The sequence below is a fragment of the Mesoplodon densirostris genome, chromosome 8 (assembly GCF_025265405.1).
Source record: "Mesoplodon densirostris isolate mMesDen1 chromosome 8, mMesDen1 primary haplotype, whole genome shotgun sequence".
Lineage (NCBI taxonomy): Eukaryota > Metazoa > Chordata > Mammalia > Artiodactyla > Ziphiidae > Mesoplodon > Mesoplodon densirostris.
Window position 1 is genome coordinate 12,512,128 of NC_082668.1, and position 20,646 is coordinate 12,532,773.

The window sequence follows — 20,646 nt, forward strand, 5'->3', positions numbered from 1 at the left end:
TACAGATAGAAGTGACCTGAACACATGTATCAACAGAACCTGAAGCACTGGTTGATGTCCAGGTCTCATCTTTATTTCTGAAGCAAATTTGCACTTATTTGCCATCATATACCTGAATGCAATAGATGTTTACAGATCACTGGTAAGTGTCCAATTTATATCACCTAACGAGAGGTGGCATAAAGAGACACTTAGTTCTGATACTACAGATGAAATTCCTGCAGAATATATGGGAAGCCAAGTGGACAGTCTGAGTAATATAACATTAAGCTCTGAGTAATTTTTATCAGAATAAGATATATTTTCCTCTATATAGATGGTACCAGAGTGTTTCAAGTTATATTACTAGCTGCTTTAGAAGGTTTTGAAGAAATACAGCCGGGGATTCAGTTAAAAGTAAAAGAGAGATTCAAATATCCCTTCTAATACAGGTCAAATTTAGAACCAGAGAGGGTGGAAAATAGAAAGAAACATATAAATGTCATATTTATTCTGACTATGTTGATATTGTGAAAAATAAATATTAAAAACTTGGTAAAGAGTAGCATTATGGAGAGTCTGGGGTTATGTGCTTTCAAACCCAACTTTGAATCCTGACATGAATCTTGGTGCTGCTGTGCACACCTGTGGCCTTGACCACGTCCCTATTCTCTGTGATTCATTTTCCTCTTTCTCAAGATGGGGATAATAATACCTATTCCATAGGCTGATTGTAAGGATTAAATGAGAAAACCCATGGAAAGAATTGAAGACAGCAGCTGACACATAGTAAGCCCACAGTATGTACTGATTTTTATTTGTACTATCTAAGAACATGTACTTCTGAGTCAATTTTTCAATAGAAGAAGTTCTTGAAATTTACCCATAACATCATATATAACATCTTGGTTTCCATCAGGGCTTCTCAAACTGTCTGTGGTGAAGGAACAGTTTTTAAAGATTTTAATTTCTAATACACTTGACTGGACTGATTATTTTGGAAAACACTTCAATTTTTGCAGCAATGTGAAACTGCTGTAAGAGTTTCTAAATGCTTCATCTTGCTTTTTCTTATCTCCTCATTGACTATGGCATGGGCAACCTTAGCCCATGTACCAGCACCAGTCCATCGATGACTATTTGAGTAGCAATGGCCTAGGTTTCACCCTTTGCTCTTTGCTTTCTGTTGTTTAGCATCTCTTTACCTTTGCCCTGGAAATGGCATCTCCTTTGCCTTTGGGAACTGTCCCTCCTCCAGCCCATACGCTCCAGTGAGGTTCCAGAGCAGAGTGGCCTGCCCCTCCTGAATACAGGGTGGATCCATCACTGTATGGGCAGGAAACAGATGGCACCCTCAAACCGGGTAATGTGAGGACAATTTAATAATGACAGTGTGTACATAGTCAGGAGGCAGGACTGAAGAAACAAACAAGAGATAATGCAGGACTTTGGAGCTGGGAAACGCGGGGACTATTGCTGCCTCTAAGCCTAGACAATGAGAGGAGGAAGTGGTTACCAGGTTGTGGCGAAGGCAGCTGACAGAGAGGCTGCCTGCTAGTAACTGAGGTGTTGAGAAGAGTGATGATTCAGGAGACAAACACCATAAACCCACCGTTTTCCTAGTCTCTAATTTCATGTAAGTGTCTCCCATTGGCCAAACCCAACTGAAAGCCAGAGAGAAGGGCACTCTTGATGTTTTCCATTCAGCTCAGCTTCTTGGGCAGAAGGCAGAAATAGGTAGAGAGTGGATCACAGGATGACCAACCCCTGTGGTTTGCCTGGGTCTGGGGGTTTCCTGGTAGAAACTAAAGTGCTAAAGTCGGGCCAGTCCCAGGCAAACTGGGCAGGTTGGTCACCCTAGGTCTGGAGGAGCAAAGAGAGGGTGACTTAGGATTCCAGTCTAACCTATAATAATATAGGTCCTATCATAATATAGGTCCATTTTCTTAGCCACAACAATGTGTTTGCTTTGTCTATTCATCACCAGAAGCAGTGTGTTTATGTGTGTGTGTGTGTGTGCACGACTGCTTGGTTGTGTTCACATGGGGGTGGTTAGTAATCTGATCCAATTAAGTCTAATAATAAATTCAAGGCCCTCAAGTCCTCAGTGAAACCGCTGGGTGTTCTAGGAAGGGAGCTGGCCCATTAAGGACCTGTCGTAATTGGTATAATCTTAATCAAACTGACCAGTGGTTCTCAATTTTGGCTGCACTCTAGAATTACCCAGGGAGTTTCAAAATTACTGTTGCCTGGGCTCATCTCCCTGAGAATCTGAGTTAAATGTTGGTGATGTGGTCTAGGTAGTTTCAATGTGCAACCCAAGATTGAGAACCAGGATGACCTCAAACGGGGACCCTAAGGGACTTGTAAGGGTGGAGAAGTGCTTCAGTTTACTGCTGGGGATGCTGGATGCAGGGTGAGAGCCAATGATGAACTTTATGACCCATCAGGTGCAAACGGGCTTTGTGTAAATGTCCTGCCTTAGTAGGAGTGAGACACTGCCCATCTCAGGCTCTCCCGTGGACTCCGTCTGGAGAGGGCAAGGGGAGTCAGGGCTCTTCCAACGGTCTCCAACCCTAAAGTCATATTTCGGGAGTATGGGTCTGGGTCTTTAGTGGGAGGCTCTGTCATGCCTCTCGTGTCTGAGGGAAAGCTTGTCCTTCTAAGTCCTGGCAGTGTGCCCATCGCATGGAACCCTAGGATAAGTGCTCATCAGGATAATTATGCTTAGGTACTATGAGCTGGTCTTCCAGGAAGCACTTGAGAGAATCATCAACACTGTTAAGTAATATGACCTGCAGCACAGGGTCAGGACCAGGGTGAGGCAAGAGAGGTATTGGGGCACAAAAGTTAAGGAGGCAGTCCCTCCGGCTCAGAGAAAAAGTGCTTCCTTAAAATTCGCATCCTTGGTGCCTTTCTAGTCTCACTTCATCCTTGCCCTGTGCTGCAACTCACAGATCCCCTGGAATCGCCCATTGGACAGGCAGCTCACGTGAGCTTTTCTAATTTTAGATTGATTGGGTGAAGAGGATCTCACATAGGACCCCACCATTCATTTTTCTCTCTCCACTCCACATCGACACAGATGGCAGCCACTTTGGCCCCATGGCCTCTCCCTCCCTGTACGGCATCTCAACTGCTCTGGAGGATTCACCTACATCTCTTGGCAGTAACAACTTGGTTGGGTCCCTCATGGTGGATTGCTGTGAGTGCCATATAGCCTTGATTTTAAGACAGACCAGCTGAAAGATACCTTTCACATTGGAAGATAACCCGGACTTCATTGTTAAGCAGCTATGGGACAGGACTGATGGCCTATTCCTTTGAGGCACCTCAAAGATTTTCAAGCGATCAGTTGCAAACATACTCTCCCTATTTGTTAAAACTCAAATCAGTTTCATATGATGTGATTCCAAACAGAAACTTCATTTTATTCTCTGGATTGACCTTCTTGTACTGTACTCAGTAACTGAGTCTATAAAAAAAAAATTGTCCATATTTCCAGTAGTGAATTTGAGAGTTTAATTAATAATAATAAAATTTCTATATTTGTATATATAACTATATATTTTTTTCTCTTAAATTAGAATTCAATATTATTTCTTCCCCACAGTGAAATCACTTTCAGCCCTTTCATCATGGGTGATTCTGAAGTGCCTTTCAAGTAAAGAGTGCTTTAGAGGAAGGCGCTGGCTTTTATTGGTGTAATGGGGTGCCTAGCACTTTGCAATACTTAACACAAGTGAGATGATAACAGCTACTTTACTAATTCTGCAATAAAGGCGTTGCTTATCACTGATCACACCATGCTTAATAATTCTAGTTTCAGTATTTAACGGCCAACAGCCAGAATGTATCCTGACTTGACCCTTTTTGTTTATATAAAGGGACACAAACTGGTGAATCCACACAAAAGAGTCCTGTTGGTGGATGGCTCTTGGCTATTGTCTATTACCCTGAGACAAAGAAAATAGGCTGAGAGAATTGAGGGAGCATAAAACTTTGGAATCTGAGATGGAGATTGTGGGATATTTTCCCTGTACTCCCCTTGGCACTGGATGGACCCTCATCTGCTTAGATCTAGATGACTCTGGATATTCCTGCCCCTGGACATTTTTCACTCCACTTCTAGGGAAACAAGGACACAGGGGCATGCCTGATGTCACTGGGTGAATCACCACCTACTTGGAGATTCTGATTCCTAAGTCTTGGCTCAGGCCTGGGAAGGTGGGGTATAGATAACCATTAACAATGAGCTTTAATTTTCTTTTAACATTAAAAATAGCTTTGGAGGGGCTTCCCTGGTGGTGCAGTGGTTGAGGGTCCACCTGCCGATGCTGGGGATGCGGGTTCGAGCCCCGGTCCGGGAGGATCCCACATGCCGTGGAGCGGTGGGGCCCGTGAGCCATGGCTGCTGAGCCTGCGCATCCGGAGCCTGTGCTACGCAGCGGGAGAGGCCACAGCAGTGACAGGCCTGCGTACCGGAAAAAAAAAGGCTTTGGAAATCACTCTTCCTTCACCACCATTATCGATTTTCCACTATTGATAGATTTGGGAAAAAAAGACCAATTGCATGTAAATCAAGCAGACCATTTTCATTTATATTAGCAGAGGACTCATTGTCATTAATTATTTATCGTTTTTTGAGTTATCCTGAAAGGTGGGGTCTTTGGTTTTCATTTCTCAGCAGAAGCAAGTTTTTGATGACTGGGGGTGCCAATTCCAAGTTAGGTGGGCTATTCTAACTCATCATTGACAAGAAAAGAACCTTCCACGCACACGGGGCAGGTACTCATGTGCATATTGAACAAATTTTTACATAGATTTTCTTTTGTGAAATTACCAGCATTTTGAGATTTCATTCACTGCTGTTATGGGAATCCTTTGGTTCATTTGCTAGCATTGTTGGTGAATTTTTACTATGGCAAATTTCAAGCATTCACAAAAGCAGAGAGAGCAGTATAACGAACACCCAGGTATGCACCTCCACCCACCACAATGATCAACGGTTTGCCAATTTTGTCCCATCTCCCTCCAGCCTCTTGCTTTATTTTTGATTTTTGTTTGCTGAAATATTTATAAACAAATTCTAGATATCATAGACTTTTCACCCCTAAATACTTCAGAGAACAGATAAGGACTTTTTAAAGCCAGAATCATGGTACCCAGAATCATGATATCATTATCACACTTAATAAAATTTACACAATTATTTAATGCCATCTAATCCCAATCCATGATTTAAAAATGTCTTATTTTATTTGGCTTCTTGAATCAGGATACAATAAAATGCTGCTGCTTGATATTGATCTCTTCAATTTGATAAACATTCCTGAGTATGAATGATGGGCCAAGAGCAGGGGCCATGAAGACCAATATAATTTAGTCCCTAACCCGGATGTGCTCCAAGTTTTGCAGAGAAGACAGGCCCCAAAAGAATCACTCTAATATATATATGCAGCCCAGGGAAGGCTAAAACTGAGTTGTGGATCCTACACAGTGGGCAAGTAGGGAGGGTGACTTAGGAAGAAGTAGGGGTCACAGCAGGACATTTCAGATTCCAATAGCTAACATTTATGAAGCAATTGCTATGTGCCAGGGACTATTTCAAATGTGTATCAGCACATTTAGTCCCCTCAACATTCCATATTATTATTATACCTATTTTACACACTGAGGTGCGGAGTGGTTAAATAATGTAATTACTGAAAGATCCGTAGGAGTCTGACAGATAGCAAATTGGGACAGAATATTTGGGCAGAGGAAATCCAGTGAGGAAGGAACCCTGGTGTGAAAGTTTACAAGAGCCATCCACAGTGGCTTATGTGTGTCTGATGTGTGTTGGGGCCAGTGATGGAGTGGGGAACAGAACTGGCGAGGGGTGGCTGGCTGTAAGCATCATCGGATGACTGGAGGTTGGGAATGCTTTATAAATTAGGCAAAGCAGTCTGGACGCATTTTTTTAGGGGGGAAATGGGATACCCCTGAAAGTTTTAAAGAAGATAATGATAAAATAGGATTAGTATTTTGGAAAGAAAAACTTGCTGGCATCGTGAAGGATACAGTGGGATGGGGATTGCCTGAGGAATCTCTGGGGAAAAGACTAACAGTGGGACAAGCCAGGAGAGAAAGATCTATTCCATGCTGATTTTTTCTAAAGATATTTAGGATGTTCTTTTCTCACTATACAAAGTAATACACACAACAAGGACCTACTGTATAGCACAGGGAACTATACTCAATATCTTGTAATAACCTATAATGGAAAAAATGTGAAAAAGAGTATATATATATATATATATATATATATATATATATATATATATATATATATATATATAACTGAACCACTTTGCTGTACACTTAAAACTAACATAACATTTTAAATTAACTATACTTCAAGTTTAAAAAAAGACCTAAGAAAAAGTAGTACACTCTCATCATAGAAAATTTGGAAAAGACATAAAGAAGAAGAAAAATTCCTATGATCCCAAAGCTCATATCTTCTCAAACTTTGATATATCTCCTTCTAGTTTTTACACACACACATAAACACACACACACACACATTTTCTTTTTCTAAAATTTTGATCATCATTATATATTGTTTTGAATCCTGTCTCTTTCACTTAATATTATGCCTTAATATTTTCAGAGTCACCAGGGGTTAGAAAGCATTATTTTGAATGAACATGATATTTCATCAAACAGTGACATCATCATTTATTAATTATCCTCCTATTTTTGGACATTCAGGTTATTTACAGCGTTCTTTTTTCTTTGCATTTTGGAGAGCAACCTTTGTTTGCATTTATACCAAATTTCTACCCCCAAGTCAGAATGGAGTCCTTGATCCTCCACTGCTTTGAGTAAAGTAATTACTCAAGTTTTCCACTGAAACCAAACTCTCATGTTCAAAAGCCACCAGCCAGTAGCCACAAGAAGAGGAGACATTGAACTTCAAGAAGCTGGTATGCAGTTCAGACTTTCAGCTCCAAACTCTGCCCACCCCAGTGTATTTTGGATCACAGGTCATCAGGCTGATAAGACTTTGAGTTGATTTTGTGAATCTGGTTAACACTCCTGTGTCACTGCTGCCCATAGGAACACATTTTTCTGGATGTTCTTCAGTTAACACAATAGTCACCCTTTCAACCTATTAACAGCTACTTCCATAATAGAAAGGAGTGAGAATAAAAAATCTCTGATTTTGAAAGTCTGGAAAGAAGGTGCACGTTGCTCAGCTGCTGAAAGTAGATGTTATTTTGCAAAAAACATTTGAAATACTTAAATGTTTACTCGTATGCCATCAAGGACCTCGTTATAATAAAGTTCATCTCTTGTTCCCTAAATCATTTTCACTGTAACCTCAAATTGATCATTTGAATTCTTTCAAAGAATGCTATGGTCAGATTACTTGGGAATCTGGGTACAAAATGCAGTCTGTCCAGTGTTTATGTGTAATCTTATCAGACCATATCTAATTGAAAGATAGGAATTAGAGGTAATGGATCAAATCAATTATTTACCCTCCTCCAAAGTAATATGATGATAAACCAGCAGAACAGTGTGAAAATGCAGGGAATTTAGTCGGTGGTGCTCTGGATTAAAAAGAGAGAAGAAAAAGAAAAAGAAAATGACAAAAACAATAGAAAGGAGTCATGTTTCCAAGGAAATATTTCTTCAGTAGTCCATTTGGATGCACCAAAAATTTGCTGTTTAGATTCAATGTATTTTGACCACTGTTAAAGTCAGTGGCTTGTTAATTTAATTGTTGACTTTGAGAAAGAACCATCATATACCTCTCAGAGGCTATTCACACCTGAACAAGTTGTGAACATCACAAGAATCCACAGCCCTGAGCATCCAGGTGGGTCCCTGGGAGAGAGAAGCAAGGCAGCTTTCCTCAGGAGAGAACACCTTGATCCTTGAAAGCTCATTTCAGCAAAGGCGGCCTTATGTCTCCTTAGAGATGCTAGGGGAAAGCCATATTTCCTCACCTCCCTCAAGAGAATGGAGGGAACTTTTCTTGCAGAGTCTGACAAGGTGTGGTTGGGGTCAGGGATCTGAATCTGAGGCTCCATGTTCCCTGTCCGATTTTAAGAAGCATCATTCTGAAATGTGTACCTTGGAGACCTTTCTAAGACATCTCTGAAGTTGTGCATTTATGATCACAGAGCAGGCAATTATTGTCTGTTGTTTACTGAAAAGTAGAAATACACCATGTTAAGGAATTATGTATATGGCGGGTGAGAAAATGAAATGTTGGAAAAACAAAACAGTTCATTGAAAGGCCATCATTTGGCAGGATCTAGATGTGAATTCATCTACATTATTATTATTATTATTATTATTATTATTTTCGGTACGCGGGCCTCTCACTGTTGTGGCCTCTCCCGTTGCGGAGCACAGGCTCTGGACGTGCAGGCTCAGTGGCCATGGCTCACGGGTCCAGACGCTCCGCAGCATGTGGGATCTTCCCGCACCGGGGCACAAACCCGTGTCTCCGGCATCAGCAGGCGGACTCTCAACCACTGCGCCACCAGGGAAGCCCCATCTACATTATTGCAATGTACACCTTCCTTTCTTTCTCCTGAGTTTCTCAGAAAAGAGATTTAAAAGGAACAAGGGTAGAGATCCAGGCAGTGTAGATGGGCTATGGGCTGGGGTAGATTTAAATTTCCACTATTTTAAGAATTCTTTATGCTAGAAAATATTGTCAAGAAGTAGACAATAGCGGTAGAGACAATAGGAAAATTATATAAAAGAGAGAAAAGAAGAAAAATAAAGAGTTCAATCCACTACCACACATGGTTGTCTAGAACATACCAAAGCTTTTTGAACTTAACAAATTGTTTTCACACCTTGCATTTTTATTCATGGAAAATTATCGCAAATAGACAGGATGGCAAGTTGGTTGGGAAGACCTCATCGTGACAGGTGAGAAGTCTTGCTAGCAATCGGTGAAAAAGAAAATGCTTATTTTCAGAGTATTTTAGTTGGAAGTAGTCAAAACAAGGCATCAAATCACTAGAAAATAATTAAGTGGAAAACCACATTAAAAAAGGGTTAGAAAATAGATTATTAACAGTTGAGTGATTAGAGTTCTGTAGACACAGGGTCTAAGCTGAACTTTTTTTTTTTTTTTTTTGCGGTATGCCGGCCTCTCACTGTTGTGGCTTCTCCCGTTGCAGAGCACAGGCTCCGGATGCGCAGGCTCAGTGGCCATGGCTCACGGGCCCAGCCACTCCACGGCATGTGGGATCTTCCCGCACTGGGGCACGAACCCGTGTCCCCTGCATTGGCAGGCGAACTCTCAACCACTGCGCCACCAGGGAAGCCCTAAGCTGAACTTTTAAAAGGGAGAATTTGGATACCTTGAGAGGAAGAGGGGAGCTTTCTTACTATGGACAAGAGTGGCAGAGGGTGCAGATAATATGAGAAAAGGATGCAGAGCCAAAATGAGTGTGTGTGTGTGTGTGTGTGTGTGTGTGTGTGTGTGTGTTGCAACCAATAGTTTGGCCTATTAAAGTGGAAAGCACTTATTATGAAGCAGAGGGAGGGGCTTGTCTAAGGAGACCTGAATGCTAGGAAGGGAAATTGGTTAAAATACCACTGTAGAATTTTAAGGGGGCAAGTGGAAGTTGGGCAATTTTAAGTGGGCAAGAGAAGACACTGGTAACGATGATCCTATAAACTTAATATTCTCCCTGCAGTGAGGATTTCTATCTAGAATCGAAGTCATGTGCAGCTCGCTGTGGAGACTTCTTTAACATAAATACCACAGCCACTTGACTATAAACCTTGGGTCTGAAGCTCCTCCTCTATTATTGTCCCTCTAAGCCCCTGCCCCATGTTGCTCATTTCTGAATCCTATGTCACACAGGTGCATTTCATTTGGAGAATCTAAGACACAGGGAAGGACCTAGGTCCCCAGTTACAAAGGCATCTGCGACTGCAAATTTTCTGGGCTAATTGTGTAAAAAATTACCAGAGTGTAGAAAGATGGTATAGAAGTAGTTTACACTTGTTAGCTTAATGACTGTCTGCTACTACATGTTTTTTGGGAGGAGGATTAGATATAAACGTCTTTTTATTTTCTGACATTGCAGAATCCAATAATGTCACTTCTTGAGTTTACAGTGGAGAAGAAATGTCCTTTACCACCTTTTTTGTCTTTATGAAATTTCTGAATTCTTGACTCTGTGACAACCAAGCTAATGGAGTTTTGTTTGTGTTGAAGGGCCCCAACTGAAAAGCTTGTTGCACTTAAATTTCATCTAACAGATATTTAGTGAGTACCTATTTATGTGTCAGGACCTATGTGAAGGATTGATAGCCCTTCAACTTTCCTTAACTTCATACTCTGCACTCCCTGTTGCCAGCCAACTTTCCATATGTAGAGCAACAACCCCCAAATCTTATGAATTAAATCACCTTCATGATTTCTTACTCACCATCATGGGATCCAGGCTCAAGGATGGCCCCTATTGGGACACTGTTGGTTTGAAGCCAAAAGAAAAGAGTGATGGTAGAACCATGTAATGGCTGTTGAAGCTTCTGCTCAGAAATGGTCCATATCATTTCTGCTCATGTTTCATTGGTGGTCAGCACAGGTGTAATTGCTAAGCCTGATATCAATGGCATGGGGATGTGTAAACCTCTCTCAGGGAGTGGTAGTCAAAAATTGAGAAGAATAATACAATTAGCCACACTCCATCTCAGCTTGACTGTCTTCCTCTGGAGGATAGGTAGCTCTTTCTTCAGAGCGAACTCCCAGAATTAAACATGAATATTCCTTGTGTGGTCTGGCCAGTACAATACACAAAGGTACCATATAGCCTCTTCCCCAGTCCAAATATTAAGCTTTTATGATGAAGCCTAACATTGGATTAGGTATTATTTGCTTGTTTTTAGCAGTCATATCACACTGTTACTACCCATCAAGCTTTCAGTCATCTGAAATCCTGGGTCTTTCCTATTCCCACATATTCATCCTCTATCCTATGTTGCCTCTCTTCTGTCCTTTGGCATTAGCTCCGATTTGGGCCATATACCAGGAATAAACTAGGGGTTTCACACATCATGTACCATGCTAGAGAGGAACTATTTCTCTGCTTGTGTCACTTCTTCAAAGACATTCTTCAGATTCCTTCTACCCACCTGTTATGGACTGAATTGTATCCCTGCAAATTCTTATATGGATGTCCTAATTCCTAATATGACTGAATTTGGAGATGGGGCCTTTAAAGAGGTAATTTAAGTTAAATGAGGTCATAAGAGTGGGGCCCTAATCCAGTAGGACTGCTGTCCTTATAAGAAGAGGCAGAGACACAGAGATGCACATGCTCAGAGGAAAGGCCATGTGAGGACACAGTGAGAAGGCGGCATCTACAAGCCAGCAAGAGAGGGAGGCCTCCACAGAAACCAGTCCTGCCAGCACCTTGATCCTGAACTTCTAGCATTCAGAAGTGTGAGAAATAAATTTCTGTTGTTTAAGCCACCCAGTCTGTGGTATTTTGTTATGGCAGCTCAGGAAGACTAATACTCCACCCTATCCACCCTGTACAGTTGAACACACGTGCACACAAATGCACACTCACACACACTGTGGTGAGAGAGAGAGAGAAAGAGAGCGTACCCAAACCATCTACCTTGTATCTCTGCCAACACTGTGACTCTATAGGGTGTTCCCTGTGAAATGTACCAATTAAAGAAATATACATATTGCAAACATGGTCCTTAATTCATAAGTAGTGGGTGTGACATAAACATTTAAAAATCACCATGAGTAATAACTAAAGCTAAAAGGCAAGGGGAGAAAGCTTCAGAAGAAGGGAAGAGCTAAAATTAACTTGAAGGAAAAATGCATTGCCCATGAAGCCACAGAAGGCTGAGTCCACCTTGACGTCCTTCCAGGCCCTCACCTGAGGTGCCCATCACCACAGTGATGACTTCCTCTCTTGAATGCTTGTTCAGTACTCTGCTTCCTCTCTTCAGCTCACTGTGCCCCGGGCTCATCCTCAGCCAGGTTAGTCCATGCCCCATCTGAAGAACTCTCACGGCACTCAGGGAGGCCAGGGAGTCCATGGTATATAGTCACGTGGACATTTGAAATCTCCTGGAGTATTCTTCAAGGTTCCTGAGGGATTTCAAAACACACTTACTCAAGAAACCCCACTCCAAACCTTGAAGATGTGCTGCTATACACATGCGAATCAATGTATCCCATACTTTATCACTTGAAATTGTGCTTTTTTAGTGCTGTCTACTCTTGTCAACACTTCTGGATAGTAAAGCATACAGCATTCTGGGCCTAAGAAGAGTGCTATTTCTGGTTTGGACATCAGCTATTAGCTTTTGTTTTTTTTTTTGCAAGCCTACCATTGTCTTGCCAAATTATAAATGGAAACGTTTAAGTCATTTCAGCTCCTTAAGCTACATTGTGTATCAAATCAAATCAAATCAAATCAAATCAATAAACCCCACCACCTGTAAGCTACTGACAAGTGTGGTTTAGGATGCAGAGAAATTTAAATCATAGTCATTGGCTTCAAAGAATTGATGGTCTGGCCTCAAACTAACGACTTTTAGTTTAGATTTTTCTAATCTTAAGAAAATGAGAGATCAAAATAAAAATATTTCAGGAAAAAAAAAAGAAAATGGTCATCACTAGTCTTGGGGGTTGGTGGTGGTGACAGATGTAGTAGCAATGTCAGAAAAGGCTTGGAGTAAAGAAGGCCCTGGAGTCATCGTGTGAGTTAGGCCCTGTTTCCCACTCACACTGGGTCTCAGGGTTTCAGCCTCAGTTGCCCTGCTGAATATGGAAATAATAATAAGAACCCATCTACCAACCAGTGTGCAGTGAAGGGTAATGAACAAGGTAATCCAGGTAAGGTGCTTCACAAGTGCTTGTTATGTAGTAACCTCTCAATAAATTCTAGGACAGTTTGTTTGCTTTTTACTTTTGAATTTAAAATGCATGTCCCCATAAGTGCAAGTTTCAGAATAAATCACACATTTCTCTTTATCTATATGTGAATTATATTTTTAATTTGTGTGGGGACCTCAAGTATATTGGTGGGGGGAAGAGAGTTTTTTCACCCCTAATGCAGGATTTTGCTATTCTCCCCATTCACTACTTATCCCATTGCGGAGCACAGGCTCCGGATGCACAGGCTCAGCGGCCATGGCTCACGGGCCCAGCCGCTCCGCGGCATGTGGGATCTTCCCGGACCGGGGCACGAACCCGTATCCCCTGCATCGGCAGGCGGACTCTCAACCACTGCGCCACCAGGGAAGCCCTACTTTTTTTTAAACATCAGGAATGACTAGAGGGAAGCCAAGGACCACTCGACCTCACACCGCCTCCAAACCTCCGACCCTCCCCGGGAGTCTGAGGCCAAGGGCTACACATCGTTCTGCTCCTGATTGCCACACTTTCCCTCTCGTTAAGTTCGGAACCTCACAATTCTTTAAAATCTCTAAACATCTTCAGTTTCTCTCTTCATGGGAGCAGTGGCACACCCCGTTGTGTGCTCTGAGCTTGGGGTTGGGGCCATGGGTTAAGAGCAAGGCTGTCTATGAGAATTTGTCATTTGTAAGTCAGAATTTTATGAGTTGTATCTCTCTGTGTATGAATGGTAAGTTAAAACATATAATCTAAATTTCTACACCGGGTTCGCAGTGGTCAAATTGTCACTTTATTTGTGGACATGTGAGAGAATTTTTCTTTTGTGCCTGGGCAAAATAACTCTAGACAAATGTCTAAGTGTCAGTTATTTTTCTCTCTGTATTTTAAAAACAAGTTCACAGAATGACACCCATATTCATTCCAAGTCTCTTTTTTGTGTGTGTATATTTTTCTCTTTTTATAACCTAGAACATTTTCTTCTGCATTTCATCACTTTTTATAGCCAAGAAGTAATTCCTTTCAATTGATTAAACTGCAAGGCTGAAAATCATAATGATATTACCACAGATATTACATACAACTGAATAACCACAACAAAACCCTTTTAACTGCATATTTGTTGTTGTTGTTCTTTATCCACAGAGGAAATAAATTCCAAGTACCTCATTTCCAAAGGTGAGGTTGGCTAGCCTTAGGGTTAAAACTCATGATAGATATTAAATTTGCTAGAAAGCCAAGCAACTGACTGTGTACTTAAGTGGTAAATTAACGTGCTCTTTTTACTTTTTTTTAACATCTTTATTGGAGTATAATTGCTTTACAATGGTGTGTTAGTTTCTGCTTTATAACAAAGTGAATCAGCTATACATAGGCATATATCCCCATATCCCCTCCCTCTTGCGTCTCCCTCCCACCCTCCCTATCCCACCCCTCTAGGTGGTCGAAAACACCGAGCTGATCTCCCTGTGCTATATGGCTGCTTCCCACTATCTATTTTACATTTGGTAGTGTATATATGTCAGTGCTACTCTCTTACTTCATCCCAGCTTACCCTTCCCCCTCCCGTGTCCTCAAGTCCATTCTCTACTTCTGTGTCTTTATTCCTGTCCTGCCCCTAGGTTCTTCAGAACCATTTTTTTTTTGGTTTGTTTTTAGATTCCATATATATATGTTAGCATACGGTATTTGTTTTTCTCTTTCTGACTTCACTCTGTATGACAGACTCTAGGTCCATCCACCTCACTACAAATAACTAAATTTTAACGTGCTCTTCATATAAAGATAGATTCACACAATCTTGCCTTTAATATCAACTCTATACTATATTTGTGTGTATGTGTGTGGTGTCTTAAGCTCTAATGAAACCATCAAAAAGGACAAAAGTTTCACAAATTTCATAAAAGGTAAATGTAAAGAGAATTGTACGTGTCGTGTTAATGACCTTCCTCGATAAACATTGCTTCTTAGGTAGTTTCATTAACAGTAAAGCAATAGTTGCTTCACGGAGGCATTTATTTTACTTTAACATTTTGGGCTGCAGTGTACCAGGACTCCTCAGAAAAAAAAAGGAAGCAGCTAAATTACAGAAACTAATAACTTTTCAGTTTAAATTTATTTAAAGTCTTTCAAGAGCTAATGATTTTTCTAGATCTACTCTGTGTTCAATTCTGCCAGACAAGAAATCCTATCATTTTGAATTCAACAATATTCTTTCCCAAGAGGACTTTTTTTTTTTCTTCCAGAGAGAGTTTTTCCCTTCTATTTGTCCCTTTGTTGTTTATAATGGGTAAACTACAATCGGGGGTGCTCCTAATGGCCAAACATGGTTGAGCAAAATGGTAAATGGGACTCATGACAAATAAGAGTGTTGGAGAAATATGAGCTTTTAATGCACACATGAGGCGGTGTACAGGGAAAATGAACAGGGGCTTCTTGTCAGAGGGAAGAACTGTTACTGGTAAGTGGGAGGAGGTCGGTGGTAGTGATTTGAACACATATCAGATAACTCACCTGCCTCGTGAATCATCTTCAGCCACGCCCACATCCCTGGCTGACTTCTCTCTTTCCCTCCCTATCTCTTTTTCAAGGTTGCATTAAGGATCAGCATTGCATCCAGCCAGGCACTGAGTCAGCTTCTATATTGGTAGAAGGGAAGCAGCTCATCTCTGGGGATGACCCTGAATTTTGTGAGATAACATTTCTCTCTTCCTTATTCTCACCCAATGAAATGAGCACTCCAAATAGAAAACTGAGTTTACTGTAAAAATGGAAAAATTTTGTTTCTTGTACATCTGGGTTTGGGCCTGAGGGTCATAGCTGCTACAACTGTGTGTCAGCACTTGATCGTAACCGGTTGCTGGGGGCAAGCAGTTCCCACCAGGATACATTTTGTATTTGGGATGCAGATGTAGAAAGGGGAGAGGTGGGCCAGCAGGTTGTTCCCTCGGTCCTTGAATATGTACAGAGAATTGGTTACCTTTAAAATATTGAGACTTTGCTCTAAAGATTGATTGATCTATTAAGGCTTTGTGGGGAACATGTGCTTCTAGTTCCTTGTTTTTGGTCTTATTTCAGATCTCTTAAAGAGACTACTTGTAGCCTAATCCTCAACCTGATGATGTGGGTGGTTCCAAGAAACTCCACCAACTGGAGTAAATGCAATTGCACACAGACTTTGGAGCCGTGCTGGCCTTCGTAGAACAATATAGGTCTGGGAGAAACCAGATCAGGGACAGATGCCTAGGACAGAGGACTGCACCAGGACAGCCTGAGGCCTGTTCTTCCCCAGTGTGTGTTCACCTTCCCAATTTCAGCTAGAACCAACCTGGTTTTCAGGGGACTAGATCTTCCCCCGAGGACATTCCTTAAGTGCTCCTAAACAATTATCATGTACCTTACTGATTCCATGCCAGATTCTGTTCCAGGCCACATTCTTCATGACTGGAGAGTGAATCTGTTTATTCCTTGTGTGTCCTCTTATAAAAACTACCCTCCCCACCCTATGCTTTGCAAATAGCTCTTTTTGCTTAGCAAATCCCTGAAAGTCTACAAATATTTCCTCCTAGGGATGGAAACTCTGATCTCTCCTTGGGCACTTTAAAAGCACTACCCATCCAGTGTGTAATAAGTTTTCTTACTCCTTGGTCACCCATTGATCCTCTTAAAATAACCTGTTTCTTTGTTACCTTCTGTTATAGAGTTGTTATATGTAAGAAGACAGGTAGCGAATAGGCCCTACTATTTGCCATGTGCTGCCTGCATGAACAGGTTTGTCTTTGGATGCAAGGTCGGGATGTGCCTTGTCAAAGAATGCTACAATGGCATTAGTGACCTGAACAGAAGGTATTTAGTAGCTGGGGAGGGATTGGGTATTGAGCATTGGGAAGAGGCCTGAAGGTAGGACTAATAGCCTTGAAGCTTCTTTCCAGAAATTGCCAGTTAAAAAATATGTATTTCCCAGTAAGCACTATTGATAAGGCAAGGAAATAAAGAGAAACCAAGAGAAGAATGCAAATCAGAAGGTATACTTTTGGTTCTATTGACATCAAACCTATTTTTCTTCCCAGAGGGATGCTTGTCTGTAGTTGAAGAGAGCTCATCAGCTGAAAAGAATGCATGCCTTCCACCCTATCACCAACAAGATGGCATTTTCAGCCACGCAGTGCCACATACTAGCTGAGATGGACAAGTTACAAATAAAAGAATGCATCGAGCCCCAATAACACCTTTGGGCAAGGGAGAACCACACCTTCAGGCATTCAAACAGGTTAATTTTCTTCAAACAAGAAGAAAGAACTCTGATAATTTCCAGAGCAAACACAATTTAGCAAGGACCATAGGATGTTGGTGCTTAACCAGGGGTGATCCCCCCCTCCCTGCCTGCCACCACAAGGGACATCTGGCAATGTCTGGAGACATTTTTGGTGGTCACAACTGGGTGGGGGGATTCTACTGCATCTAGTGAGCAGGGACCAAGGACGTTGTTCAACATACTGCAACTCATAGGACAGTTCCCCACACTCAAGAATTATTCAGCACAAAATTTAAATATGCTGCTGTCGAGAAACTGTTGTCCAACATTAATTCCAAATATGTTTCAAAATCAAGTGGGTGCTAAGAACACAATGTCTCTCATCAGATTGTTTTTTAGACAACTGCTACCGATCAGACATAAAGAAAAGTGATTCACAGTTAAAATATAAATGTAAAAAATGACATAGTTAAAATACAAGAGGACAAACCTGCTTCTCTTATTCAAGGAACTGATTTATAAAGAAAGAGTGCTGCTTAAAATTTTGTTGCTGTTATTGTTTCCAGGAAACAGTCTTGCTTTTCTGTTTGTCAATGAATGTGAAGTCTTCATAGGATTTTCACACACTGTAAACACAAATAGTGAGCAAACACTTAAAAACCAATCTTTTAGACTGGAGATTGATTACATCACTCAGATGCACCCAGGGATTTTTTTTTTTATTCCAGATCTTGTGAAGAACAAAAATGCTTATTGTAGATGAGAATGTACACTGTATTCGAATGCTCCACAGAATTTCAGCTTTGAGAAGAAAATTGACCATTCATTATGAGAAAGATTACAGCTTGTTCCTAGCATATCTAAAACCTGAGTCATTGAAGTTTAAAAGTTTCACAAAGAGCTTCTACTTTAACCGCTTAAAAATGGTCATGGGATGTCCTTGGGAATGGGAGATGATGCAGTGTTTACTGTGGCATTTTGGCTGGATGCAGTGGTTCCCCTTTTCATGGGACCCCTCCATCTTGCATGTTGGGAGAGGATCATGATGTTATAAGACTCTTAAGTCAACAAGAGCATGACTTTGCTCTGTGGTGTTTCATTAAGCAGTTGGATTGATAATGAGAAACACTTTCAAAGACAGAATCTTAATATAGACTTTTTAAACGCTTATGAATTCGCATCAATAGAACTAATAAGTTTACTGTCGCTAGTCTAGTGTGCCTATTAAGTGAAACTAATTTCACTTAATCTTAATTAATTTTCAACTTCTACTTTGTCTCCTCAGTTCCTGCTTTATTCTATTAATTACAACTTATGCTTAGCTTTGCTGATACTAGAAATCAAAATTAAATGAGGAAAGTAAGCCAAGTCCAAATCTGCTTAGGTGGCCGGGTCCAAATGACCAAACTGTTACTTGAATATGGAGATGGAAGTTCCTGTGTGTGTGTGTGAGTGTGTGTGTATGTGAGTGTGATTGAGTGTGAGTGTGTGTGTGTGTACGTTTACCTCAAGTTTCAATTTCCACAGAAATTAGCTCCTTCTCCCAAATGTATCTGTTTCTATCTGAAATGGTTGGGGCTTTTTCTATCTAGAAATATCTTACTGAAATATACTGAATTATACTATTATTAGTACTTAGAAGTTGTATAAAATTACTCTAATATAAGCTATAAATTATAGCAACTATTCTCTATAGCAACTGAATTACTTTAATATATACAAAACTGAAGAATCCTAGAGTCTTTTCTGAAGGGAATTGTAGACTGTCATAGCCAGTCACATAATTGAACGTTCAGGGTCAATCAACAGTCAATACTTCATTTAATCAAATTTCTAAGGACTTGGTCTTGCTTTCTAAATTAATTTTTTCTTTTATAATATTGGGTTGAGAAAGTTTTCATCTTAATTTCTGTTTTCTTTTTTAACTTTTCTTGGAGATTTAAAAAACCTGCTTTTCTCTCAAATTTTCTGCTGAAAAGTCATTGCATCATCCTGGGCCAGGGTGGAAAGCTCTTCCCAGGTCCCCTCTGACACTTTGAACGCAGTCATACCCAGCTCTTCCTGACTGTTGTAGAAGCCACATGTCATTCATTGTCAGCTCCATGTGCTACTACAATAGTTCAGGTGTCTGAGCTTTTAATCATTCCCCATGACACTGTCAGAAAAGGAATGTTGGTATCTCATGGCTCTGGCCAAGTTCACCATGTGTATTGCCATGTTCACCTTGTCACCAATTATAATGAAATGAGGGCAGAGGAAAAACTCCTTGCTCAGTATCCACTTCAGAACTTCCAGTTTAAAAATAACATCTGGGGCTTCCCTGGTGGCACAGTGGTTGAGAGTCCACCTGCCGATGCAGGGGACGCAGGTTTGTGCCCCGGTCCAGGAGAATCCCACATGCCGTGGAGCGGTGGGACCCGTGAGCCATAGCCACTGAGCCTGCGTGTCCAGAGCCTGTGCTCCGCAACGGGAGAGGCCGCAGCAGTGAGAGACCCGCGTACTGCAAAAAACAAACAAACAAACAAAAATAAACAAAAAAACCCCACATCTGGTTAGTTGTCTCTCAAACTCTTCTACAGAAAAAGGTAGAAAGTTATACTGTGATCCAAACCTAAAACAAAACCATGTACCTACTGCCAAAAGCTAGAGCAATCCGAGCTAACTCTTGCTGGCTGGTGGAATGAGTCTGAACAATACCATCAGCATTCCTGAAAGCTGGCAAGAGACCCTTTTAACCATTTTCCACCATCTGCTACCAACACAGAACTAAAGTATCAATCAGAAAACACAATGGCTGCCCTTGTGTCACAAGGGAACCCCGATCCTTCTGCTGCTCTTTCTACTTCCAGACTGAAACTTCTAGAAAGCACCTGGATATAAGGGCAAAGGGAGGTCAGGCGGGGGAGAGAAGGGAGAAGAGGATGACAGTAGATGAAGGTAGAAAATAGGAGGAATCCTGGTTGCATTGTATACGTGATCCATTTGTTCAAAGCCAGAGAGCCAAACAATGGGGTTGAGAAGATCCCATCTCATTCAAGAGGGTTATGCATGTTACTAAGGGGAATTAGGCTAGGAGCTGCAGGCTCATCCATCTGCCATCCACAGGCAGATCTGAAAAAAGAAATTTGACCAGACCCAACTGGACAAAGAAGAGAGCCAAAGTTAATACCTAAATCCTGTCTTTTGGACTCTGGATCTGGACAGATCTCTTATTTAAACAGGAAGAAACAATCATACATAAAAACAAGGGAAAAAATGTAGATTATCATTCAGAAGACACAAAGAAAGAGTTAGACCCCTGAGAAAGATTTTCTATAGGAATAAGAAAAAAATGTAGAAAACTGGCATCACTATGAGATAAAAAAAAGACAGGGGCACCATAAAACAGGAACAGGAATCCATACTAGATGAAATAGTAGTTGGGTAAATTAGAAATATCTTGTAAAAAAATAAAGATGCACTAACCATATTAAAGCAGTTAAGAGCAGAAGTGGTGTTATAA